This window comes from Pongo pygmaeus, chromosome 21, assembly GCF_028885625.2.
Source record: "Pongo pygmaeus isolate AG05252 chromosome 21, NHGRI_mPonPyg2-v2.0_pri, whole genome shotgun sequence".
NCBI lineage: Eukaryota > Metazoa > Chordata > Mammalia > Primates > Hominidae > Pongo > Pongo pygmaeus.
In genome coordinates this window covers 41,246,914-41,274,255 of record NC_072394.2, presented here as the reverse complement: position 1 = coordinate 41,274,255, position 27,342 = coordinate 41,246,914, and the positions used below count along the sequence as shown (strand labels likewise).

The following is a 27,342-nucleotide window of genomic DNA, read 5'->3' as shown; positions in this document are numbered from 1 at the left end:
TCTCTGGGAGCTAGCAGACCACGAGTTTATTTCACTCCACTTCCTCGAGTGAGTAAACATTTAATGAAGTCCTGCTTTATGACGAGCCCTGATTCAGAGATGGATGCAGACCAACTCTGCCTTCTGTCTGTCCATTTATCTTATAAATCCACTTAATTATCCCAGTAACCTAATAAAATAGCAGTACTAGGTACTATCATGCCCATTTTCCAGATGAGGAAACTAAGGCACAGAGTGATTAAGTCATTTACCCAACCTACCACAGCTAGATAACGGAAGAGCCAGTCTGCGCGGGGTTCTCAAGGAAGGTTCTCCAGAATACAGGACAACGGATTTGAATCTCAGTGCAGAAGTAGGATTTCACCAGTTGAAAGGAGCAGACACGAGCTGAGAGGGAGTTAGGCAGCGTTCAAAGGTGTACAGAGTTGCTGACCACAATGGAGGGAACTCTGGAAACCAGCATGCACGAGCATGGCCCAAAGAGGACATGGCTGCCCAGCCCAAAAGGAGCAGAGAAGTCTTGTTGGCAGTGACGAGCCACTTGTGGCTGTGGGCCAGGCCTAACCAGAAAGCCTCTTGTGATCCACATCATGTTTGTTGGTTTGTTTGGTCGAAGTCCACACCATGTTTTACAATATTTTAATTCATTGCTGACATTTACAACTTGGAGATTTTATATCCAACATCGGGGGTTCAGCTTTTCTTAGAACATCTTGGTGTGGGGCCACAGTGGGCTCACACGGCATCACCGTCAACTGGTGTAGAGTCGGGCTGTCTCCTTTAGATAGGGCACATACCCTCTCCATCACCATAGTCCCCAATGCTCCCCATTACTCCCACCTAACTGCCCTCACTAACTGACATCATTTGCCAGCTCCAATGTCATTTGAGTTTGCAAGCTCTGTCTTAGGCAGAATGAAACAGCAGTTTCCAAATAACCAGAGCTCCAATCTGCACAAGAAAGGATAGAGAGCCTGTGAGTCTCCCCAGCACAGAACAGGGTGAACACAGCAGCTGGGCGGCCCCAAGACAGGGCACTGGCCTGTGGGCTGGGGCAGCCCACGGCAGCCAGGCTCCATTGGGCTGCAGACTGGCCTCCTCGTGAGGCCGGGGCTCACCAGTCCACACTTCCAGAGAAAGCCCCACAGGGTGATGGGAACACAGCCCAAATGCCAGGACCTGGGAGAGCAATGGTTATCATCAACACTTAAAGGGGATCCCCAAGGAAGACCTCATTTGGAGGAACAAGGAAGTACAAGGAAGCAGTTGTGTGCACCCCAAGAACAGACGCTGGCCTCCAGAGCTGTCCATCAAGCAGTTCAACAAAGGTGCTTGTGGTCAATGGCTGCCTCAGGAGATGGCAAGTTCCTCATCACTCACTGGAGGATAAAATTTCCACCCGTGTCAGATTGGCCTAAGTATTCTGTGAGATGTCTTTCAGCCCTAAGATCCTGTACACAGTTACTCATTTCTTCATTATTATGACTGATCACCTCTGAGTGGAAGGTACCAAAAACATGCTAAAAGTAAAGATAAGAGTAATGGTACCAATCACTTATGCTGTTACAGCACTTTATCCCTTTCAAAGAACTTCCCCAGCCATCATCTCAGCCAAGTGCTTCCCTAAGTGTGGAAGGAGAATCCATTCCAAGGAAATTTTCAAAAGTACAGGAACAAGTCTTGACGTAACATGGACCCACACAGAGAGCAGGGTATATATGGTTTTCACTTCTCTTTTAATCTTTCAGACTTTCTCCAGAGAAAAGTGTCAGTCTGATGCTAACAGACCCTTAACATCTTTATAACTACGCCAATCCTCCTTGTAAACAAAGAGAAAGCAGGCCTCAGCTCCTGGCCTGGGCAAGCCACTGTATCTAGGATAGAATGTAATAACATTGTTTTGTTTCCTGTGGATTTGTTTTCACAGTTACTGTTTGTTTATGGTTGTGATATAAAATTTCCTTTTTAAACAAATCTATTTCAGTTGGAAATAGCAAGTTGATAGTAAAGAAAAATTTAATGACAATGGCGTTTAGTGTTGGCAAAAGTTATAAGTGACTGACATTTGGGAAACCCATCTTGCCATTGATCTTCGTGGCAATAATCTTACAAGAGAAGCACTCATATAAACTCATTATTTTGTTTGACAAATATTTAGGGGGCATCTACCACATGCCAGGCCTGTGCTCAGGGCTAGAGAGGCAGCAGGGTAAAGGCAGACACAGTCCCTGTGCAGTGGACGGATGGCACAGACACATGGGAGTGGGTGACGTGCTCCAAGGATACAGAGGCTGAGCAGTAACTAAACCTGGGGCCTGACTCACAGCACAGTGCTCCCTCCATGGGCCCCAGGGTGGCAGACCCCAGGCAGACAGAAGGCACCACTGCAGTGTCCTCCCTACTCCCAGCAAAGGAATTAAGGGCAGTTGCCCAGCCCCCTGGAGAAAGATGAGAACAATGTCTCCCAAGGGCCAGTAAAAGGGGCCAGAGGCACATTTTCTGTGACTTGGCCCTCCCCGCCAGCCCCTCCCACCTCGCCCCTCTGGGTTCCTTAGAGCTGAGGCTCGAGGACAGCTCCCTCTTGATTACTGGTTTTCAGGTGACCTAGTTTCCCCCAATAGACCCACACACCTCCTCCCACCCCCGTCTGAGAAATCCCTGCTTGGTCTAATTAAAGAACTGCCATGGTGCTGCAAACACAGCAGCGGGGTGGCCCCAAGACAGGGCACTGGCCTGGGTGCTGGGGCAGCCCACGGCAGCCATGGCTCCAATGGGCTGCAGACTGGCCTCCTGGTAAGACCTGGGCTCACCTATCCACACTTTCAGAGAAAGCCCCAGAGGGTGATGGGAACACAGCACAAACTGCCGGGATCTGGGAGAGCAATGGTTATCATCAAGACTTAAAAGGGATCCCCAAGGAAGACCTCATTTGGAGGAAAACCAGCTCCATGGAGACACAGCAAGCCCAGCATTGGAAAATCCAGACGGAACATCCTGCAGAGAATGGGATACATGGGCCCACAAGCCAACAGAGTGTCCAGGACTGGCAAGATATCTGTGGGAGGGATCTATGGAGGCCAGGTCGGGTGAGGTCATCCAGGAAGTATGTGTGATATGAGAAGAGAAATCAGAAGCAAGGGGAAATAGGGCAGGGTACTTAATTTTTCTAACATCTGGGTGGATGAACCAAAATAGTTTGATTGTGGCCAGCAGGAAGTCTGAGGCCAAGGCACTTGACCCTTGGGGAAGCAGGAACAGGCCACTGAGGTGTGTTCACCTCTTCCCCCAGAGCCTTAACTCAGCCCCTGTTGTCTGACAAAGTCCGAACTTCATTCCTGTTGTTGACCCCAAAGGGAGAGACAGAGTCAGTGCATATCTGGGGAAGCAGAGACCCAGCTCCAGAGGGCTGACCCTTTAAAGGAAAGGCAAGAAAGTATGGCAGGGTACACCCCCGCCTTCCCACAACACACTTCTTTGAATAATAGCATCACCCAAAGTATGGCAGGGGAGTGGGCAGGATGTACTACAGAACTCCTCACACTCCCCACCCTCAAAAAAGAAAGAAGACTATTACAAGAGTGTTATTTGGGGGAATAAATATACCTCTGGGAAAACTACAGAGGCACTGGTTTGGTGGTGATCTGTGTATTCCCACATTATTACTCAGTGCTGGGTCCTGATGGGCCAGAACCTGTCAGCAGCGGCCTGAGCCCAGCCGCAGTGAGTGGTTGGGGCTAGGCACGTGTCCTGAGTTGGCCCAATCAGAAGCTCTCTCTTCTGACAAGCTGTGAACTGGAAGCATAACACCCAGTTGCTCCTGGAAGCCATCTTGCCACCATCCCTGCAGGAAGCCGGCTTTTAGATGAAGCCAGTGCTTGGCAGTCACCAGAGGGAAACAGGGTCCTTTAACTAAGGGGTCTCAGGACTTCAGTTATCCAAGCCAACAAAAGCCCCTTTATTATTTGAGCCAGTTGAATTGGATGTTGCTACCTGTGGCCAAAAGCACCTTAAGAGACAGCAATGATGTTTTTAGGGGTGCAGAAATAGGGACCCCAGAGGCAACTGTTGCTTGTAGCAAAATGAATGGCCTCTTGCTGAGGCATAATACCAAATACCTCCTCTTCCCCTTACAATGGTTATTTCTTGGCTCTTCAGGCCTGAGGTGAGGCCCAGCTTTGAGGAAGGGTAGGAAGGTCAAAGCCAGGTTTCCCTGCCTACTCAGCTGGGAGAAGGGGGCCCAGGCTTTGTGACTCCTTGATTCTGGGGGAGCAGTCGGTTGACACATTTTTGGACTCGAGCCTAGTGCCTCGAGAAAAACAACACGAAGAAAGGTGAATTCAAATTTAAGAGATTTTAAAATATGAGTCAGAAAGTGTTTCAAAGTTCACACTGTTAAAAGGAAATGTGAAGATTTGTTTTCATGTTCTTCAGCTATTCTTCTCTACACAATATTGGCAGCAGCCTGGAGGAAGGCGATGGGTCCTTTTCTCCTTGTGTTTCCTGTACCATTGAGCACGAGGGAAAGAAGAAAACAAAACAAACAGTGCTGGCTTTCCTACTCCTGGGATCTCACTCGGGACCTACTTTCTCTCCTAAAGGATGTACACCCCCGCCCTCCCACAACACACTTCTTTGAATAATAGCGTCATTTTTTTTTCCAGCATAAAGATGCTTTAACTCATGAGCAAAGAGACTTCTGGGGCCCTTGGTGCTCCAAATACCTGAATTAGAAATCACTGTTGTCTCCCCTAATCTCATTCCCATGGGATTTTTGTGGACTGACTGTCCTACTCCTGCTAGGATGAACCTTCTAGACTTTGGGCATTGTCATCATAGACAGATCTGGTTTTAAATCAGTCGTGAAACTCAGATCCCCACAGGTCGGCTCCGTAACTCCAATTCTCCCAGCCATGCTCCTTCATTCAGATCTCTGACTTGTCACTGTCCCCTGAAGCCCATTGACTATAACCCCATTTAGCAGGACTTTGTGTGTATTGGGGAGGCTGCAGGTAGAGGAGGCAGGATTCAAAAACCACACATTCAACAAGAACAAAGACTGATGAAACAACTCATGCATCTTGAGCTTTCCCAGGAAAAGAATCATGTCATCATGTCCAGCAGTGGAACAATAACAGACCTGCTGACCTCTGTCTGAACTGGCTGGGCCATATTGGGAGCAGAGGACCAGGTGTTAACAAAAGGCAACAAAAAAGGATCGGCTTTGTTCCAGGCCTCTGGAGGGCAGAGTGAGGCTCAGGCATGGTAATATGAAGAAGTGGGATCCACAGCCTGGGCAACATAGCAAGACCCCGTCTCTACAAAAATAAATTAAAATTAGCCAGGAGTGGTGGCGTGTGCCTCTAGTCCCAGCTACTTGGGAGGCTGAGGTGGGAGGATCACTTGAGCCCAGGGGTTCGAGGCTGCAGTGAGCTATGATGACACCACTCCATTCCAGCCTGGGTGACAGAACAAGACCCTGTCTCTAAAAAATAAAAATAAATCATTTAAAAAATAAATACATGAATAACTTTTTAAAAAGAACAACTAGGATCAGCCTGGCATGAGGATAAACTGTCTAACAGTGATAATTCAACAAAGTCCAGCCATGGCATGATGCTGGAGTCCCCACTACCAGGAACTCCATGGCCTTTAGAGGTCTATGGTGGGTGGTAGATGGGACTGGCCCCGTGAAGGCCCATGAGCCCCAATCCTGGCCTGCAGGGGATGGCATCGTATTGGGACTAAGCACTCTATCATGCATATCTGCACCCAGCATTTGGTAACCACCAAGCTACACAACTTGCAGGGCCCATTTTAAGCAGATACTGATTGATGATTTGGATAGGTTCTGCCTGTCAGGGTGAAGCCGCTCTCTCAGGCTCAGCTCCAAGAAAACTTCAAAGGAGGCCACAGCTCAAACAGGTAAAGGAATGCCTATGAACACACCCGTCTTCCATGCTGAGCTTCCCCCGCAAGAACTTGAACCCAGGGAAGCCCACACACTTGTGGGTAAGTACAGCAGTGTGGAGAAGGCCGTAGGGGACAGGAACAAGGGTGCCAAGGACAGGGGCACACACAAAGCTAACATGATGTCTACAAACGCATTAGTCAGTCACAGTCACGGTGCTAAACCAAACAGCCTGTCTTCTAAAGAAGCTTATGTAATAGCTAAGCTTGGGGAAATGAGAGTCAAATTACAAACAGTTTCTCCAGGCTTGAGGGAGTGTGGTCCACCCCCTCCCTTCACAGGGAGATAAAAACTCCCTTTGCAGCTGGAGGGATCATTTTCCAAAGAAGGCCACCTGTGGCTACGGAACACACTCCTGGGTTACACAGTTATTAAATTGGGGATGGCCCTTCACATCGGGTAGGCTGGGGGTGGCCTCTAATCCCTGCCTTTCTCTCCCAGTACGACACTCATGACCAAACTTTCCTCTCTTGTGCCACCACTTAGGTTGGTGGTGGCTACTTGGTGCATGTGAGGAGAGGGATTACGAAGCCATGCGTGATAACAGGGAGAATGTGTGTTGTGATCAATTAGCAAAGCCTGCCATGGCTGAAGAGGTGGGAAGTGGCTGCATGCACACTGAGTACGCAATTCTGTTCTACATCATCCAATAGTTGCCTTTGTATCCACTGATTAAAATCCTTGGCTGGGCATGGTAGTTTATGCCTGTAATCCCAGCACTTTGGGAGGCCAAGGATCTGGAAAGTTATCAGATATGAGTGGAAAGGCCCCTCAAATCCCAGAATATCATCCAAACAACAGCAACAACTCACCGTGGCATCCATGGTAGATAAGCATCAAGGAAATCTCAGGTTCACGTAGGAATTTTTCCAATAACCCACCCTAGGGGGCAAAGGAAGAACTGTACTCCACCCTGTTAAGGTGACTAGATCCAGACTCTAGGAACTCAAGCAGAGGAAGGCAGCCCCTGTTTTACTCCCTATGGACGTTAGCAAGTACTTGTTCTATTACAAATTGGTCTATCTGGTTTGTTAACCAAAATGTCCCCTTATCTCCCTGATCACTAACACAATGGATTTTCTGATATCTTCTTGCATTTTACCAGGAAGATCTTCTAAAGCACTTGCGGCTCTTTTACAGTTTTTTTCTAGTTCCTACTTCCCCGTCCGAAGGCTGGCCCTGGAATGTGCGGAGACAGCATGCTGTTGGTAATTGGATAGGGTCCATTCAGGAATGGAAAAGGACCAAGGCACTGTCGCCACTGACACCCTTCCTCATCCAGGTCTGGGGATCACTGTCTTGTCCATTCCAAGCATCTTGGGCTCCACACCATTACCAGCATAAGAGGAAGGGGAACATAATTTGCTGCCTTATAAGACCACTCTCTCCATTTCAGAAACCTCAAATATCCCTAACAAGCTATCTCCTCCCCTTTAGCCAGGGATATTCTTAGCAAGTTAGGAAGTAGTTGGGATAGAATTTTTTTTTTTTTTGATACAGAGTCTCGCTCTGTTGCCCAGGCTGGAGTGTGTTAGTATGATCTTGGCTCACTGCAACCTCCGCCTTCTGGGTTCAAGTGATTCTCCTGCTTCAGCCTCCCAGTTAATTTTTGTATTTGTAGCAGAGACAGGGTTTCACCATGTTGGCCAGGCTGGTCTTGAACTCCTGATTTCCAGTAATTCCATCCATCTTTGCCTCCCAAAGTGCTGGGATTACAGGCGTGAGCCACCATGCCCAGCCTGGGATGGAAATTTTTAAAAACTTTTCATATAGTTTGTTCACTGAAGCTCAGAGAATAATTCCAAGGAAATAGGGACGATTAAAAGCATAGAATTGAACTTGAAGGAAAAAGTCCTGCCCTGGGGGACAAAAGAATGAGAAGAGGAAGACAGAGGGCAACACAGAGAGCAGATTCCAATTAAGTGCATAGCCAGTGCGGGATGGAACTGACATTTGAACCCAGGTCTGCCTAACTCCAAAGGCTACACCCATAAAAAGCAGAAGGAGAAGAAGGAACTGGGAAAATCTCTAAAGGAAACATAAGTGCTTTAACAGATCTTTCTCATGAATTTCAAGAAGATTTCAGAAAATCCACAGTATTCATGACCAGGGAGATGGGGACATTTTGGCCAAAAAACCAGAGAGACCAACTGGTAATAGAACAAATACTTGCTGAAGTCAGTATAGAGTAAAACATATGCTTAATGAAACTAAAGGCTAACATTGCAGAACCTATAAACTAGATACATGAAATGAACCTAGAAACAAAGAATGCCAGGTAATCATGGCAGCTTCTGTGTCCAGCATACCTTCCACCTGCCAAGTTCTTTGCCTGTAACCTTTCTGGGAATCACTGCACCAACTCTGCCATGTAAATATTGTTCGCATTTCAGAGAGGAGAAAACTGGGACTCAGAGAGGTTAGGGAACTTGTAACTAGGGCTGATGTTCCAGTTGTGTGTGTTTGGCATCTCTTCTGATTAGTCTGGCATCTGTTTTGATTGGTCAGTCTCTATGCCATTAGTTAAGTATTTTTAATATCCCCTCTCCTTAAAAATAAAAAAAAAAATGTCAGACAGGAAAGATGAGCCACGGAGGCATGACTGTAAGAGGAGTCCTTGAAGGAAAATAAATGAAATCTATGCAGAGTAAGGATATCTGATTAAAGTCATAACTTCCCTTACTGTTGGCGCTGTCATCACTTTTGGAGGCTTGGGCAGGAAATATATCTCATCCTAAATTTCATAAAATCTGCCTTCCAAACCCCTATAGGCTCAACCCCCTATGGGTGCTCCTTTTTTCAGTGAGCATTTTCGTGTGTTTTTTTGGTTTGTTTTGTTCTTTTTTTTTTCAGACAAAGTTTCTGTCGCCCAGGCTGGAGTGCAGTGGCACTCTCTCGGCTCACTGCAACCTCAACCTCCCAGGTTCAAGCGATTCTCCTGCCTCAGCCTCCTGAGTGGCTGGGACTACAGGCAAGTGCCACCCTGCCCGGCTAATTTTTGTATTTTTAGCAGAGACAGGGTTTCACCATGTTGGCCAGGCTGATCTCGAACTCCTGTACTCAAGTGATCCGCCGGCCTCAGCCTCCCAAAGTGCTGGGATTACAGGCGTGAGCCACTGTGCCTGGCTTCAGTGAGCACTTTCACTTCACCCGGTAACTCCCAAACCAGATTCATAACAGCAACTGGCCTCTCTCCTCTCCTGTCTGAGAGACGAAACTGTTAGTACAATAAATCAGAAAGTTTCCAGATGCTCTACATTTTGGTAAGTGAAGTTTCCATCCAATAGGCAGGTTTTGAAGTCTCAGCACTGGATCTATGACCTTCCAGGTCACCATGCAGAGGAGCAGGCTGTAGTATTTTCTGCCTTTAGAGCATTACTTCTGTTTCTCCCCTCTTTGATCTCCAGCCAAAGTTCCTCCACTTTGATTCCCTCCTCTTGGGTATACAGAACTCCAAGCATACCTCCGCTTCCCTCTCACCGGTTGTATTTCCTTTGAACATGATAACTTCTCTATAAGCCATAATTTCACCCCACGAAAGAAGTGTTGCTAACACAATTGAATTTATCTCCTCATGTTAAAATCTCAGGTTCACTTTGTTAACTGCTTTGGTCTACACTCAAATGTCTGGAGCTCTGCTACCACACCCATCCTTCTACTCAGCAAATTCCTGAACACTCTGTTTCATACTTGATGCCAACAATGAGTAACTACTAGTTTTAGGGTTTTCTTCTGGCAATGTTCTCTGAAAATTCACTTCCATTTTTAATTTAAATCCTATTTATATAGCCAATAAACAAATATTTATTGCCATCAATATGAGGTAGGCAATAGAGTAGCGTGGCTCTAAGGATCCCTAAATGAACAAAGCTATTGATCAGAGAGGTCCTGCTTCTAGTACGGGCAAAGTAGCTCTTTCTGGACCAAACTTCCCACACAAAACTATTACGAACTCTAGACAGAAAAAAAAAAAAAAAAAGATTGGAAGGCACTAAATGTGTTCAACTATAAGCAAGTAGAAACTGGAGAGGAGGCAACACCTGAAAGAAAGAAATGGCACTAGATGACTTTCGTGTTTTTATGGCTTTTTATTTGCGGGAAGTGCCCAGTCAATGCTGTACTTACTAGCTAAAACTTGGATAGAAAACCATTCTCTATTTGAGGAGTTTAAAGACAGAGTTCAGGTAACCACAGCTGGAAAATAAGGAGAAATATCCCAGAAAAGAATCACAGAACAGTAGCCCCAAATTCTGCGTATAAACAGTGCCCAAATCTCACTGAATGATGCACATACAGGGCAGACTTCAAGTAGTTCAACTAAAGCTAAATGAATTGAGCAAAGATTTCAGATGTTGTCCACCCAAGAAAGACTGAATTTGGAGTTTGAGTTTGGTCAAGTTAATTGCCTGATTAAAAAAAATATATATATAATATTTATATTATATATTATATATTATATATTATATTTATAATATATTATATAATATTTATATTATATATTATATATTATATTTATATTATATGTTATATGTAATATATATATTTATATTATAAATATATATAATATATAATATATAATATAAAATATATAAATCTTATATAAATATAAATTATTTTTATTATATTATATATTATGTTATTATATATTACATTATATAAATATAAATAATATAAAATATAATATAATATAAATATTATATTATAATATATTATATTATATTATATAAATATAATATATAATACATATTATATATTAAAATATATAATATGTATTATATACTAAAATATATATATTTCTGAGGAATAGAATTCAGAGTCTCTTCAGGTCTCATTCACAACATTTAGGATGTAATCCAAAATTACTAGGCAAATTAAAAACAAACAAACAGGAAAATGTGACTCAAACTAAAGAGAAAAGGCAATCAATGGAGACCAATCTCAAGGTGACTCAGGTGTTGGAAATAATAAATATTGTTAAAGCAGTTATAACTTTGCTCAGGAATGTAAAGGAAATAATGTTTGTAATAAAAGAACAGATAGGAAATCTCAGCAGCGACATAGAAATTACAAAGAAAAGAACCCAAAGCATCAATTCCACTAAATTCTCACCAGTACTTTCCTCTGCACCTCTTTGGGTGGTGTCTCTCACTAGGGACAGTTACAAAGTTCTAATATATTTATTTCAATGACCATTTTTGAGCACCTTCCAAGTGCCAGGGTCTAGGCAGCCTTTGGGGCACAAAAATATGTCACAAAGACCAGATCTTCTTCTCTGACAATGTCTATATAGCCCACTAGTCACTTCTCATATCTTCCCTTCTCATTCAGGTCTTAAATTATAAAAAGAGATTAAAGTCCTGCTGTGGCATCTTTCCAGAGCTTCACAGTGCTTCCCCGTTAGCTTCCAGATCACTCCTGGTGGAGCCATTTGCTCCAAACAAAGCACATAGGAATGAGAGGCAGGCTGTCAGGTTTGACACATGTGAACATTCTCCCTCCACTGGCTGATAGCCCGGTCAGTTCTACCAAAAACTCTGGGACATCACAGGGAGTCCATGGGGAGGCACTCACCATTACAACATCTCTTTCCCCAGTTCTACTTTGCTTTTGGAAAATCTGTTAGGAAAGATGTTCTCAAACTTGGCATTGGAATCACTTGGAGATGCTGGGAATATACAGGGAGATCACAGAGAAAGACCACTACAAATCTATCAGAATGGCCAATTTTTTTTTTTTTTTTTTTTTTTTTTGAGATGGAGTCTTGCTCTGTCGCCCAGGCTGGAGTGCAGTGGTGCGATCTCAGCTCACTGCAAGCTCCGCCTCCCAGGTTCACACCATTCTCCTGCCTCAGCCTCCTGAGTAGCTGGGACTACAGGCGCCTGCCACCACACCTAGCTAATATATATATATATTTTTTTTTAGTAGAGATGGGGTTTCACTGTGTTAGCCAGGATGGTCTCGATCTCCTGACCTCATGATCCGCCCGCCTCGGCCTCCCAAAGTGCTGGGATTACAGGCATGAGCCACCGCGCCTGGCTCAAATTTTTTTTTAAGACAGAAAATGCCAAGTGTTGGCAAAAATTCTTACACACTGAGTGGGAATATAAATTGGTACAACCACTTTTTAAAACTGTTCAGCAATGTCTTGTAAAATTAAACACGGGCATGTCCTATAATCCTGCAGTTGAATTCCTAGGAATACACCCAACAGAAATTTTTTTTTTTCGAGATGAAGTTTCGTTCTTGTTGCCCAGGCTGGAGTGCAATGGCACAATCTCGGCTCACTGCAACCTTCGCCTCCCGGGTTCAAGCAATTCTCCTGCCTCAGCCTCCTGAGTAGCTGGGATTACAGGCATGTGCCACCACGCCCAGCTAATTTTGTATTTTTAGTAGAGAAGGGGTTTCTCCATGTTGGTCAGGCTGGTCTCGAACTCCTGACCTGAGGTGATCCGCTCGCTTCAGCCTCCCAAAGTGCTGGGATTACAGGCATGAGCCACTGTGCCCGGCCAGCAATTTCTGTATACATTCGCTAAAAGGCATTCACAAGAATGTTAATTGCACTATTTCTAATAGACGCAAAGTATAAACAACGAAAAATGCCCCCAACAGTAGTTTGGAGAAAAAATACGGTTTGTTCACACAATGGAACATTGTACAGCAATGAGAATGAACAATATACAATTACACTCAACAATATGGATGACTCTCGCAAACAATGTTAACCAAAATAACCCAAACACACAAAAATGCATACTATATGATTGCATTTATGTAAAATTCAACAACAGGCAAAACTAATCTGTGCAGTTTCAGGGTGTAGGGAGTGACTGGAAAGGGACACACGGGGTTGGAGAGGAGGCTTCTGGAGTGCTGGTAGCACTCCAAGCAGGATATGGGTTAAATAGACAGGTTCAGTTTGTGAAAAATTGATTCATTTAAGATTTGTGTACTTTTGTGTATTTGTTTTTCCTTAAGAAATCATCACAATTTTTTTTTTTTTTTAATACTGCTGTCTGGGTCCCACCTCGACAGATTCTAGTTTAATTGGTCTGGAATGCAGCCAGAAATTGACATTTTTAAAAGCTCCCCAGGTGGGTCTCATGTGCACCCAAGAACCACTATGTCAGAACCTGGCAACTCTCCTTACTATTTCTTGGAGCAGAAAGTGTTGCTGCTTCTCCAAGAAGTCTAAAAGCAGAATGTTTTTGGTAGAACACTAGTAGCGCCAGAGGATGTTAATAGGAGTTACGTGAAAAAAGTCTTCTGTAGTCATATACGTAATATATTTATTTTTATTTTAGTTTATCTTTTTTGAGATAGAGTCTCAGTATGCTGCCCAGGCTGGTCTCAAACTCCTGGGTTCAAACAATCCCCCTGCCTCAGCCTCCTAAGCAGCTGGGATTATAGCTACCACCAAGCCCAGCTAGTAATGTTTCATTACAATTATCAACTTTTATTGAACACTCACTGCATTCCTAGAGCTAAGCTATGTGTTTTAGCTACTCATACTATTTCATGTAATCTTCACAGCAAGCCTATGAGAAAGGTACTATTAATCCCTATTTTATAGAAGGGCAAACTAAGCTCGGTGGGGTTAAGTAATTGCCCAATGTCCAGTAAGCAATAGGGGTGGGATTCAAATCTAGATTGGCTTTGACACTGAAGCCCATGCTCTTTTTTATTTTTTCCTTTTTCTTTCAAGAATTACAAGGGGTCAGGTACAGTGGTTCATGCCTGAATCCCAGCACTTTGGGAGGCCAAGATGGAAGGATGGCTTGAGCCCAGGAGTTTGAGAGTAGCCTGGACAACACAGTGAGACTTCATCTCAAAACATTAAAAAATTAGCTGGGTGTGGTGGCTCCCACCTGTAGTCCCAGCAACTCAGGAGGCTGAGGTGGGAGGATCGCCTAAGCCCAGGAGGTTGAGGCAGCAGTGAACTGTGATTGCACCACTGCACGATCACAGATCACTGCACTCTAGCGTGGGCAACAGAGTGAGATCTTGTCTCAAGAAAAAAAAAAAGAGGACAATCAGTGAAGCCTACACACTCGACCACTGCCCTAAACTGCCTGTCCAGCCAGCACTTGACTGCAGGAGTTAACTGAGGCTTTGCTATGCTAATCTGAGGTGTGAGTTGACAAGACAAGAATATTGAACGCAGCAGTTCCCAAAGTGGTTTCCTTGCCTCCACCGCTTATCTTCCAACCCGCCATCCACAACGCTGGTGGAGTTTTCACTCTTAAACCAAGTTTGATCCTGTATTTCCGTTGGAGGGAAGCATCTGATGGCTCCCACTGCCTATGCTGTCCAGTTTCAAGCTCTCAGCCTAAACCGTCCAGTATCTGGACCTTGACATTTTAGCTTTCTCTCTGGCCAGCCTAACTTCCCTCCCCACCCCCAACTCACTAAATACCCAATTTTCCAGCTGCACCGAACAGGACTGATGATTCACTCCTCCCCAGTGGTACTCACCATTTGCTGAGACTCTACTGTGTGCCAGGTAGTATGCATCAATTGACTTTAATCCCCGCAATGAGTCTTAGAAACAGGCATCATTACCCCCACTGGATATATTAGTAAAAGGAGGCCCCTCTTGACATGCCCAAAGTCACAACTAGGAAGTGGCAGGGCTAAGATTTGAACCAACATGTATCTGCTACAAAGCCCATGCAATTTTCACTACACCACACTCACCTCCTCACTTTCACACACGCTGTTTTTGTTTTGTTTTGTTTTGTTTTGTTTTTGAGATGGAGTCTCGCTCTGTCGCCCAGGCTGGAGTGCAGTGGCACAATCTCGGCTCACTGCAGGCTCCGCCTCCCAGGTTCACGCCTTTCTCCTGCCTCAGCCTCCCGAGCAGCTGGGACTACAGGTGCCCGCCACCACGCCCGGCTCATTTTTTGTATTTTTAGTGGAGACGGGGTTTCACCGTGTTAGCCAGGATGGTCTCGATCTCCTGACCTCGTGATCCACCCGCCTCGGCCTCCCAAAGTGCTAGGATTACAGGCATGAGCCACTACGCCCGACCCACACATGCTGTTTTATGAGTGGCAGTACCCTTCTTTCTCTCCACCTGGCAAACTCCTATTGTTCTTTGAGAGGTAGCTCGAGTGCTAAAATGACAATAGCTATCATTCTTAAGGGCTTTCCAGGCACTGTGCTCAGCACTTGCCCTGTCTCATTTAGGCAATATTGTCTCAATGTCTTTTTTTTTTTTTTTTTTTTGAGATGGAGTTTCGATCTTGTCGCCCAGGCTGGAGTGCAGTGGTGAGATCTCGGCTCACTACAGCTTCCGGCTCCCAGGTTCAAGTGATTCTCTTGCCTCAGCCTCCTGAGTAACTGGGATTACAGGCACACACAACCATGCCTGGCTAATTTTTTTGTATTTTTAGTAGAGACAGGGTTTCACCATGTTGGCTAGGCTGGTCTTGAACTCCTGACCTAAGGTGATCCGCCCGCCTTGGCCTCCCAAAGTGCTGGGATTATAGCCATGAGCCACCGCACCCAGCCTCAACGTCTTAATATTGCCTCTGAATTGTTCTTTATCTCTCCTGTGCCAAATGGGCTTCGTTCCCCTCTCTAGTCCCCAGGCATTTGACCGCATCTCTTCTGTGGCACTCAGCACTCTGGTAATTGCTGGTTTCAGACCTGACTCTTCCATTGGACTGGATGCTCTCAGAAGACAAGGGATATGTATTGTTCACCTTTACATCCCATGATAGCGCCACCCAGCACATGGTAGGTATTTGATACCTGGGAGAGGGTGGACAGGAGGCTGGCCAAGAGACTGAAAATTCACGAAGAATTTCTGTTCTGCCATGAGAGAGTGGTCCTTTGACTTAGAACAAGAGCTGTAACATCAAACTGGGCAAAACAGACTTGGCTAATGGTGGAGGAGGGTGGGCCCTGGGACCAGAACCAGGACATACCTCGCCTGGCCCCTGCCCTTTGCCTCCTGTAAGAGGGTGGACTAAGATTCTCTGGTCTTCACAGTCTCTTTTCCACTCTGCATGCTTTGCAATTGGCTCTATATATCCCTGCTGAGGGGATTTGTTGTAAAACAATGGTTAGGTTCATTCCACAGCGCTGATTCAGTTGATTTTCTCAACTGCTCCTTGTGTTGTGTTGCTTTTAAGATGCCTCAAGTGAATGAAGCTCTATCTAGGACAGGTGGGCCCAAAGAAAATGTATATAGCTAAGGCTTGGTTCCCCCCAGGTGGGTTGACCAGATGATCATACCCCTTTCTACATGGACCTATTCTTTTTGAGAAGGAGGCCCCTTCACAAGACATAGACGGATGTTTGATGTTCATTCATTGATTGAAAACCATTCTATGGATCCACTCTACCACAGGCCTGTTCAGAGCACACCTGCTTGTAATCCCTGCGGTAAACAGCCTATTTATGCCACCCACATCCAACCTCTATGAGCTTCAAGGTGCTGATTTTTAAAGCCAGCCTTCTGTTTCCTTGCTCCCACTCTATCTGGACCAACGTACAGATCTGCCCGGGTTTGAGTGATCGGTAATCAGTGCCAGCTGCAAACTCAGCTGGGTTTCCCCACAGGCTCCCTCAAACAAACCCTATTTGTAAACATGGAAACTACCAAAGAGACTATTTTAAAATCACTCACCCCTTCCTAACTTCCCACTTCTTCTGCTGCCCCCACTAAGGATAAGCTCCATTATTGTTTTTTTTTCTTTTTGCTTCTAATCAAGTTGTTTTCTTTTGAGAATTTCAAGCCTCCTCACACCCTGGGACATAGGGCATACGGTATTTTATGAATTCATTTGTGATATTAATGAATATAGAGTTTATCAAACGAAAGTTAGCTAAGCTTATGCATTTCTCTAGCACAATGTGAACCATACCGTTTTGCTCTCATTTATTTGTTCATGTGTCTGCCAACTCCAGGAGATGGGATCAACCTGAGGGCAAAAGCTGGTTTCATTTAATTTTGTATCCAATTCCAAGCATAAGGCCAGGTACAATGTAGTTTCTGAATATTTGATCATCATTATGTAGGCATAATCTAAAGGGTCATAAAATCTAAAAATTACTGTGGAACCTGATGCAGAAACGTTCTGTTTTATATCTATCAGACGGACAAAAATGAAAGTTACTTAATCCTCAGTGCTGGAGAATAGATGGGGGAAACAGTCATACACTATTGAGGAAACAGAAACTGGTTCAGCCTCTTTGGAGAACAGGTTAGCAATGTCTATCATAGTTGAAACTGTCAGGGATTTTCCTTATGAATAAAATCATCAGTATGTAGAGTATACAAAGATATATACACGGTTCAAATAAGGATGTTGCAACATTATACATTTGTAGGAGGAAAAAAACTGAAAACTATCTTAGCCGTCATCAAGAAACTAGAAAATAAATGATGGTACATTTTTATCACTGGACTATCAGATAGCCTTAAACATCCAGGTATATCTGTGTGTGTGTTGGCATGTGCTCAGATAAATTAGCTGAAAAAGAAGATCTCAGAAGAGTTTTGTATAGTTGTGTTAAAAAGAAAAATGGATAAACATGTAAATGAATATGGGTTTATATATGCATATGAAATTTATGGAAAAATACATAAAACATTCATAGATTTATTCCGGAGAGAAGGGATGAGTGGCTGGGAAGATGGGGAAAGTTTACTTATGATACACTTATATACTTTGTATAATTAAAATGCATGACATAGAGCCATAGGAAAACAAAAGCTTAAATTTATACATAAAAGAAAAAGAATGATATTTTGGTGAAAATCTTCCCTATATTTTTATAAGGTAATAGGCAACGTTTATAAGGCAACATTTCCTCTCTATCCAGTCCATGGGATAGCCAACGACAGCAATAGTTCCAGAAAGAAAACAGGAGACAGAGAAAGTCACCAAAAAGAGTCGAGAGCCCTAAAGAGAAAAAGTGTCAAAATTTGTATCTTTTACTTGTTCTTGGATGTGAGGAAATAAAGCCAGTTCTGACTGAGAGTCTGAACTAAGACATTCTGAGAACTCTCCAGGCTGGCACAGACTCTGGGGCCAAGAAGCAGAGACTAGGGATGCCCAGGTAAGTAATGGCCATAAGTAACCTAGTGAACAAAACGAATGACCCAGCTCCTGGGGACATAATGACACAGTGCTCTGCTCACCTATTCCCTAGCCCCTGAATACTCCTAGGGACTAACTCTAATGATAATAATGCCATAAGAATAGTTGGCATGTATCAGGTACCTCCTACCTGCCAAGCAGAGGCTAAATGCCTAATCATATCAATTTATATTATACTATTATATTTATATTATATTATTTATTTATATCATATCAATTTATATTATATTATTATTCCTGTTTTACATATGGGGAAATTGTGGCTCAGCAAATATACACATGTAACTTACTCAAGGTTGCAGTAATTGCTGGAGGTAGGAATCAAACTCGTACCTGACTCTAAAGCCAGCCAAGGTCATTGCTAGCCCTCCCCCGTCTGAAGGAAGGACAAGAAAAAAGGCACTCCCTCAGAGTAGGGACAGCCCCATAAAGAGAAGACAGCATTTTTATGCAAAGAAAGGGCCAGAGAGTGTAATGATTCAGTGCAAGGACTTTGAAGCCGGATGTCCTGAATTGGAATCCTGACTTTTCCATTTACTGGCTGTGTGACCTTGAGTAAGTCATTGAACCTCTCTGCCTCACTTTCCTGAACAGTAAAATCAGAGTAGCAATAAAGTCACCCCTGGCCAGACACAGTGGCTCATGCCTGTAATCCCAACACCTTGGGAGGCCGAGCCAGGTGGGTCACCTGAGGTCAGGAGTTCGAGACCAGCCTGGCCAACATGGTGAAACCCCTTCTCTACTAAAAATACAAAATGTAGCCAGGAGTGGTGGCAGGCGCCTGTAATCTCAGCTACTCAGGAGGCTGAGGCAGGAGAATCGCTTGAACCTGGGAAGCAGAAGTTGCAGTGAGCCGAGATGGCACCACTGCCCTCCAGCCTGGGCGACAGAGTGAGACTCTGTCTCAAAATAATGATAATAATAATAATAATAATAATAATAATAATGTCACCCGTTAGAGTTGTTAGGAGGACTAAAAGAGTTAAGTAGACAGCACCTGGCTCATAATAAGTACCAAGTGATTATGATGAATATTAAGAAAAAGGTGCCCTTCCCTCTAAGCAGATGCAACCCTGCAGGGTGCAGAGCTTGGCAAGTGGATCACAGGCTAGATTTCAGCCTCTCCTTTAGCTGAGTGCCACTGTGCCCATCAGCAATACACAACTCTACAACCTTACATAGGTCCTGCTGAGCAATTAACCTGCATGTACTGGCAGTTCTTCCTCCCACCTTCCCTTCCATCAGTCTGGCTGTGAATCAGAATCACCTGGCACACTTTGAAAAAATACAGACTTTCAGGACCCTATCTTGGCCAATTCTAACACGGGTGGACTGGGCTAGGGCCCAGGCATCTGCACTTCTCACAAATCCCAGATGACCAGATGACCCAGGGACAGCATGTACCTGGATACATGTTTTTGAAAGTACTCAAAGCTCATCATTCTAGCTGACATTCTGGCTGTCTGAGTTGCTCCTTGAGACCAAGCATCCTCTTTGTCAAGTCTGGTCCCAGGCCTGGGCACACAGAGAAGGGGCACAGTGAACATCTGTGACTCCGCAAGCCAGACAGCACAGCAGATGGCTGTGCGAACAGACACAACAGGCTGCATTTGCTTTTGTGCTTAAGCGGTTTGCACCAGGGAACCCTCACCTGTAGACTTGGGGTCTCCCATACCCTTGCTTCTCAAAGTGCAGTTCACAGACTAGCAGCTTGGCATCCCCTGGGAGCTTGGTAGAAATGCAGAAAACTCCATACCCAGCCCTACTGAGTCAGTTTCTGCATCTTAGCAGGAAACCAAAGGGGATCCATATGCAAGTTTGTGGATACGCCCTAGACCCCTTCTCCCTATCCAAGTAAATTCTAACCAATGGGCACATCTAACCTGTTCAAACACCCTTTGGGGCCAGTCTTCTCCCTCAAACTCCTACAGAGACCCAGAAAAACAGCACAGTCCCTTCAACAGCCCAGACTCACACTTAGCAGCCAGCCTAATTCTCCAGGTGAACCTTCACTTTAGTAAGTCATTTATTTCTAAGTCCACATTAAAATAAACCTTCCCAATAAATTGAAAAAGAGACACCTCTGGCCTCTATAATTCCAGGATATAAAACACCCTCCTCTTTTGTACAGAATTGAGACCCCTGCTTTCCTGCCTAAAGCCATCCAGGGACATCAAACAGTCCAAAGAAAACAAGCAATGTCTTCCTGTTGGCCAAGCTTCAAGTTATCAGGCAGATTTCACACTGCAGCTTGACCTCATTAATCCAAGGCCTATCACATTGCTGTAAATGTCAGTGGAAAATAGCCATTCAGTGGGTTTCCTTCATTCCACTAGAAAGGGACAAAACAGGAAGCTGACAAGCAGCTGTGCCCCAGCTTGGCAAATCCCAAGGGCCCAGCTGACAGCACCTATGCTCCTCTGCCCCAGCCTACTTTCCAGATAAAGACGGGTCCTGTATCTACATGAGTAAAATGCGGTGGTGATGGCAGGAACAATTCAGATAATCTGGGCCCCCAAGCACCTGCTTGGGAAGGAAAACAGAGAGCTCGGTCTGAATGTCTTTGGCCTGAGTTACTAATTGGCTGTTCATCATTCAAGTTCATCTAAATCTCTTCTGCCTATTCAAAATGTTCCACAAGCTAAACCCCTGGGACTCCAGGGGACATAAGGCCTTCCAAGTCCTCATTCATTCCTTTAATGCATATTGATTGTCTCCTGTGTGCTGGACATCATGCTGATCACGCTGGCCAACTGGAGACACACAGCTGAATGAATTGGACACAGTCACTGACCTTATGGGGCTCATCGTCCAGTGTAGTCTTTCTTAACCTCAGCACTATTGATATTTGGGATCAGATAATTTTTTGTTGTGGGGGTGCTCTTCTGTGCACCATAGGATATTTAGCAGCATCCCTGGTATCTACTCACTGGATGTCAGTAGCTCCTCTCCCCCACTATCTCCCACAAAGTTGTAACAACCAAAAATGTCTTTAGACGTTGCCAAATATCCCCTGGAGAGGGTCAAACTGCCCCAAGTTGAGAACTGCAGGTCTAATGGATGAAACAGAAGACTAAAAGAGTAATGCTCACATATAACCATATAATCACAATTATGATAAGTACTGCAGAGAAAAATCTGCTGGATATTATATCAATATTATCCACAGCTTGGAAGCCAAGCATTTTACATATGATTACAAATCCTTATGACAATTCAGAATTGTGTTTGTTAGTTACTATTTAGCAACTTATTGAAGATGCTAAAAATAGCAACTTATTTCTTCATCTTTATTTCCAGATGAAGAAATTAAGGCTCAAGGAAGTGAAAAAATTTCTCTAGGCCCCAAAGCCAGTGGAAGGCAGAGCCAGGATTTGAACCCTGGCCCCAAACTTTGCCCCTATGTAAAAGGAAATGTAAGCCTGTGTTTGGATGTCCTCTGAAACAGGGAGGGTCTGTGGTCATGTGATGCTCTGACCAGCCATCCTAAAAGATTCATTCCTTCCTGGGGCCACCGTGGGGCTCAGCCACCATCTGTCACATCAATCAAGCTGCACATTGCCTGCATCAAGGCACATCTGTGGGCAAAGGAATGCCATTCTAGATTCTGAGACATCCAAGAACACCTCCCCACAAAGCGCCTGCACCCAGGAATTTCCCCAAAGTCAGGTTACATACCCAGAGCACACCCCACTGTGACCCATCTCCAAAATGCCTACTGCCCTGCGCCCAAAGGTACACAAAGCAAAAGAGGCCAGATACTCTGCAGTCAGCCTTAGATTTACAAAGTGTGTGAAGAAGGTGGTGAAGGATAGCACATGGCAACTTTGAGATGCCCCCAAGACGTGAGTTCCTATCACAAGCTGCATGCCCTTTAGCAAATTGCCTCACTCTCTGTGCCTCAGTTTCTCCCTCTGTGCAGTGGGGTATAAGTGCATTCATTTCAATGGATTTGTATGAGAATTCAATGGCAATGCAAGTAAAGACCTTTGACAGTGACCAGCATCCAGCAATGCACTTGGTGCTGTATCATGATCAATAAGTGAGTCAGGTCATGATGCTTCCTCCACCTCTACCCTCTTCTCTCAGGTGAGAAAGTGAGTCCCAGGAAGAGAGAAACAAGTGCAGAGGTGGGAAAAGCATCTCAGGAAGAGGGAGTGGACCTCTTCTTCTTCATGCTTCCTGGGTGGAACGAAGAGGGAAGATGGTGAATGTATGGACAGTTGAGCAGAGACCAGCCCTTCCTCCCATGCAAAAGTTAATCCTGAAGTTTCTTGGACAACCCTCACTAGAGAACCACCCTCCAAGGAAGGTGCAGAGGGACTGCCTCGGGTCAGTGAGTGTTTTAATCCTTCGGGACTCCCAGGAGGATGGCCTCTGCTACCTCCCGGCCTTGCTTCTGCCTCCATCAAACTTTCTGATGACTCTGCTCCACCAGCAACTCCTCCCACTACTCTCCAAAAACATCCAGCACTTTTAAGCCTCGGTGCCTCTGCACATGCTGTTCTCCTGGCTAGGGCTGCCCTACCACCTGGAAAACTGTCACTGAAGGGCTCAACATGCTCCCACAGCAACTTTTGCCCACCTGTTATTGGCAATAATAGACTAATAATAGCAATGAACATCTGTGAGCACTTATTAATATCTAGAAAGCCCAAGCTAGGTTTTTAAGTTTTTTGGTTTTGGTTTTTTTGGGGTTTTTTTTTTTTTTTTTTTTCGAGACAAGGTCTTGCTCTGTTGCCCAGGCTAGAGTGCAGAGGCGCACGCAATCATGGCTCACAGCAGCCTCCGCTTTGCCGGTTCAGGTGATTCTCCCACCTCAGCCTCCCAAGTAGCTGGGACTACAGGTGCACACCACCATTCCTGGCTAATTTTGTATTTTTTGTAGAGATGGGGTTTTGCCATATTGCCCAGGCTAGTCTCGAACTCCTGGAGTCAATCAGTTTGCCCACCTCTGCCTCCCAAAGTGCTGGATTACAGGCATGAGCCACCGCACCTTGTCCAAGCTAGGTTTTTTACCCACAGTGTCTCATTTCTCTCCTCACATCACCATCTTAGGGAGGTGGCTTAGCTGCTTGAGAGGTAAGGCCTCTGTCCATCCTCACCCAGCTACAAGGTGGCAGCTTCAGGATTCAGACCTGGGTCAGCCTGAGCCATGTGGATCTGCTCTTCACTCTCTCTTCTTGCTGTTGTAGCCTTTATCCCACAGTGTCCTCATTATCTGTCTCCAGGCCTGCCTCTCCCCATAGAGGGAGAACTCTGAGAGCTGCCTCATTCATCTTGAAATCCCTTGCTAAGCACAAGGGCTGGGATGGAATAAACGTCTTTTGAATGAATCAATGAATCCTGGAAAATGGCAGTCAGCTGAGAAAGGCTAAGTGGCTGCTCACAGACTCCCCGGGGAAAAGCTGGTGCTAGACTCAAGTTCCCAGGAGTGAGCCCCCACCCCCCACCCCAGGAGACAGGCTGAGAGGCTTTCCCTGTCCTGATGGCTACAGGCAGAAGAGACAGCGTCTAACTCACTCCCCACCCTGGCACTGGAAGAGGTGGGACCTTTGAGAGTCCGACACAAAGGAGGAAATAGTAGTGATGGTGACAATGATCATTTCCTGCATTCCTACCCACACTAGATGCTGTACTGAGCACTTTCTTTTTTTTTTTTTTTCTTTTTTTTTTGAGATGGAGTCTCGCTCTGTCACCCAGGCTGGAGTGCAGTCGTGTGATCTCGGCTCATTGCAACCTCCTCCTCCCGGGTTCAAGCAATTCTCGTGCCTCAGCCTCCCAAGTAGCTAGGACTACAGGCATGTGCCACCATGCTGCACTAATTTTTGTATTTTTAGTAGAGACAGGGTTTCACCATGTTGGCCAGCTGGTCTCGAACTCCTGACGTCTAGTGATCCTCCCACCTTGGCCTCCCAAAATGCTGGGATTACAGGTGTGAGCCACTACGCCCCACCCTAGTACTGAGCACTTTCTATGTGTTAATGGTCTCATGGAATCCTTACAATCCCACAAAGTAGGCATTACTGTGATACCTATTTTACAAATGAGAAAACCAGACTCAGAGAGATTAAGTCATGTATACAGGGTCACAGAGCTTTTAGGTATAGATCCCTAATTAAAATTAGACCTCTCTGGCTCCCTCACTCTTCATACTCGTAGCTTTCTGTAAGAGGCAGGCTTGTCCAAGCCCTTCTTGAAGCCCAATTGCTAAGATGCACTCAGGACAGTGAAGGTTTTCCTGGTCTCTGCTGGAAGAGTGCCAGTTGGGACCTCCTGGTCAACAAATGTGACAAGTGTCCTGGGTGCAGGAGGGGTTGTGGCTAGGTTGGGAGAGGGGAGGGAAAGGTTGGGGGGATGGGGTCCCAAGAGTCCAAGCACAGCACCTGAATTCAGGTATGTGCCTTCTGCCTTCTCCTAAACCAGGCTGGCTGCAGCCTCTGTTGCTCCACTTGGGGCATGGAGCTGGTTTTGAGAGGAGCTGAGCCCCAGTTTTCCCATCTGCAAAATGGGAATCAGTAATGCCTACTTCACGGGGTTGTGAGCATTCTGTGAGGCCATCACACATAGGCCCAGTTTCCAAAGGGCTCAAATGGGCTCTGCAGAAAGGAGAATGGTTCTGGCTTTAAGGAAAAACCACCTGCCTACATCAGTATCCTCTTAGCCCTGCGGCTCAAGCTCCTGAAATGACTTAACAGCTAGATTAGAATTTAACCTCCGCTCCACCGTCAATTACCAGAGAGAGCAAAGTCTGAGTGGGCACAGGGCCTTGCCTACCACCTCTTTCTAGACCATGGATGATCTGGAGAGCACAGATGGCACGGCGCCCTTGACACATGACCCACAGAGCCACTAATGAGTGTCGTGGTAGGAGACCAAAAGAGGGGAAAGAAGACATTCCAGAGGCTGGGAAGAGCTGGAGCCAGGAAGGTTCCAGGAGAGGGGGACACTGTTAGGTAGACCCCAGTAGACAAGTAGGTACAGAGTTGACGGTCCAGGGTGGCCTGGTTGACACCTTGCCCCCAGCATCCTGGGGACTCAGCCAGGAAGATGGGATTTGGGTGACAGGTGGGAGAGAAGGGCATAGGAGATTTGTGTGGGAAGGGCAGTGTGAGCAGGCGGCCGGCTGGAAAGATTTGCTGGCCCCCACCGGCCTCCTGCAAGCTGGCTTTTTATGACAGAGCTGGGGGAGGAAGATGTGGAAACTCCCCCAGCCCCTGCAGAACCACCCACCAGGGCTCCACTTCTGCACCTGTCTAAGAGAGACACGCCCCGCTCAAAGCCAATCCCGAGGGCGGCCAGTATTGGCCAAGGAGTGTTCATCCTCCCGCTCGCTGTACCCAGCGTCTCCCTCATCTCTCCACAGCCTGGCGGCTGTTAGCCCCGTTTCTTAGAGGCAGTTGAGACTCCAGAAGCCAAGTACCTTGCCCACGAGTAGACAGCTAGTCGCTGGCTGAGCTAAGAAGCTTTATTACCAGCCTTAGAGGAGGCCTCCTAGATGGAGGGTTTTTCTCCGGTGCTTCACCAGCCGCAGGAAATGGCAGGGTACACAGGGAAGTACCCCTGCGGACTGAGGCCGCCATCGGCAGGCCCTTTCCAGGGAGAGCCCTGCGGGAAAGGGCGCCTGGTACCTCCGGGCCCCGGGTCCTCCACAGAGGGTGATTCAGAGGCGGCACCTGGTGTCCAGAGCCGCGGAGAGCTGGGGGGCGCTTCTGACAGTGAGAACAGGGGCCCTTTATGTGAAATGCAATCACATGGGCGCGCAGGGAGCTCGGTTTTCGGTTCCTAGAAGCGCTGATGAAGCCACATCCCTCTCCCTCCGCTCCTGAGGTGCCCGGGAGCACCGGGACCCAGGCCTGGCTCGCGGCAGCGGCGCAGCCCTGGGGTCTCGGGAGGGCCAGATTCAAAGCTCTCCCAGGCTTAATTATCCGCCAAGAGCTGGGAGCTGCATCATCAGCATCTCCAGTGAAGCTGGAGGCCGGGCTGGGGTGGGGGAGCGGAGGAAGGGAGTCTGCATGGGGGAAGGAGGAAGGGAGCGAGCGCCTGCCTCTCCCGGCTCTCCACCCGGGGCGGTCTGGGCAGCTCAGCCTGGGCACTCCGGGTGACCTTGGGCAGACCCCTCTGGGCGACCTCTCTGGGGCGGCTGCACGTCTCCGCCCATCCTCGGCGCCCGGGGGCGCTCCTCCCGGCCGGAATCGATGAGCAGGAGTCGCCCAGAGGGGAGCGCTCCTGGCGCGGGGGACCCAGCCGCCGGCGCACGGGGCCCTGGGAGAGGCCGGGCGCGCCCCTCCCGGGGAACTACCACGCGCGGGGTCTCCCCAGGCTGGCTGGTGCTGTCAGCCGGATCCTGAGGCGGGGCGGGTCTGCAGGTGGAGGCGCCTGCCTTGGGGACCTTTCCCGCCCGGGCAGGAGCGCTCTCTGCGCCCTGCCGCTGCCCGGGGGGACCAAGCCCCGCCACGCGAGGGGGCGGCACCCCCATGCCCGACCGGGAGAGTGGGCGCGGGGGGGTTGTTTGGTGTCCGCTGTGGCTCCCGCCGCCCGGCATTGCACCCCCGGCAGACGGCGGCCCATGAGTCCAGAACCGACCGAGGACCCCACCTCCCCTGCCCAAGATCTGGCCACGACGGCTGCAGCCAACAACCTGCCAATGCGCCCCCTCCCCTGGCCTCGTCAAGGAATTGCGAGGCCGGGGAGAACGCCCCCATTCCAGCCCGACTCCCGGACCTAGCGTTCTCGATACCCGCCTTTCCAGAGTCCCCACACTCCCATTTATCTCAAGCAATCGTCCCTTGGCCAAAGCGCCCCGGCCCCCAGCTAGGTGATCGCAAGCTGGGACCACCTCCCCGCCCCATCCTCATCCCCCGCCCCGCGAAGCCGCAGAGCGCAAGGAGGGTGGTGGCGCCGCCGGGGAACTCACCCGCTCTCCCGAGCCCTGCCCCGGGCGGCTCCCGACCCCGGCTGTGTCTGTGGGTCCCCGAGCCGCAGCTGCTCCAGCGGCGACAGAGCTGGCTCTGCTCGGCCGCGAGCCTCCGCGCCGCCTCTCGGCTCCTCCCCCAAGGCGGGGCCTGAGCTCCTGGGACTGGGGTGGGCGCGCTCAACCCCATCCGGCTTGGGAGGCAGCGCGGGACAGGGTCCCGGCGCTCTCGGGTGGGGACCCCTCTTCTGAGCTGCAGGAAGTTGAAACCGGTTGGGACGCGGCCAGGCTTCGGAATAGTTTTCCTAACGCTGCCCCCTCCTCCAAAATAGTTTTCCTAACCCCCACCA

The 27,342-nt window shown here is 47.1% G+C and overlaps 1 protein-coding gene across 1 annotated transcript in view; it reads right to left on the bottom strand.

The window, feature by feature from the left end:
• Window positions 1–27,102, bottom strand: part of PPP1R16B (protein phosphatase 1 regulatory subunit 16B) — a 117,794-nt gene extending 90,692 nt beyond the window's left edge. The window contains exon 1 of the mRNA XM_054467509.2: window positions 26,996–27,102. The gene's annotated coding sequence lies outside the window, so the exon portion shown is untranslated. The remainder of the gene's footprint in view (window positions 1–26,995) is intronic.
• Window positions 27,103–27,342: the final 240 nt, after the last annotated feature.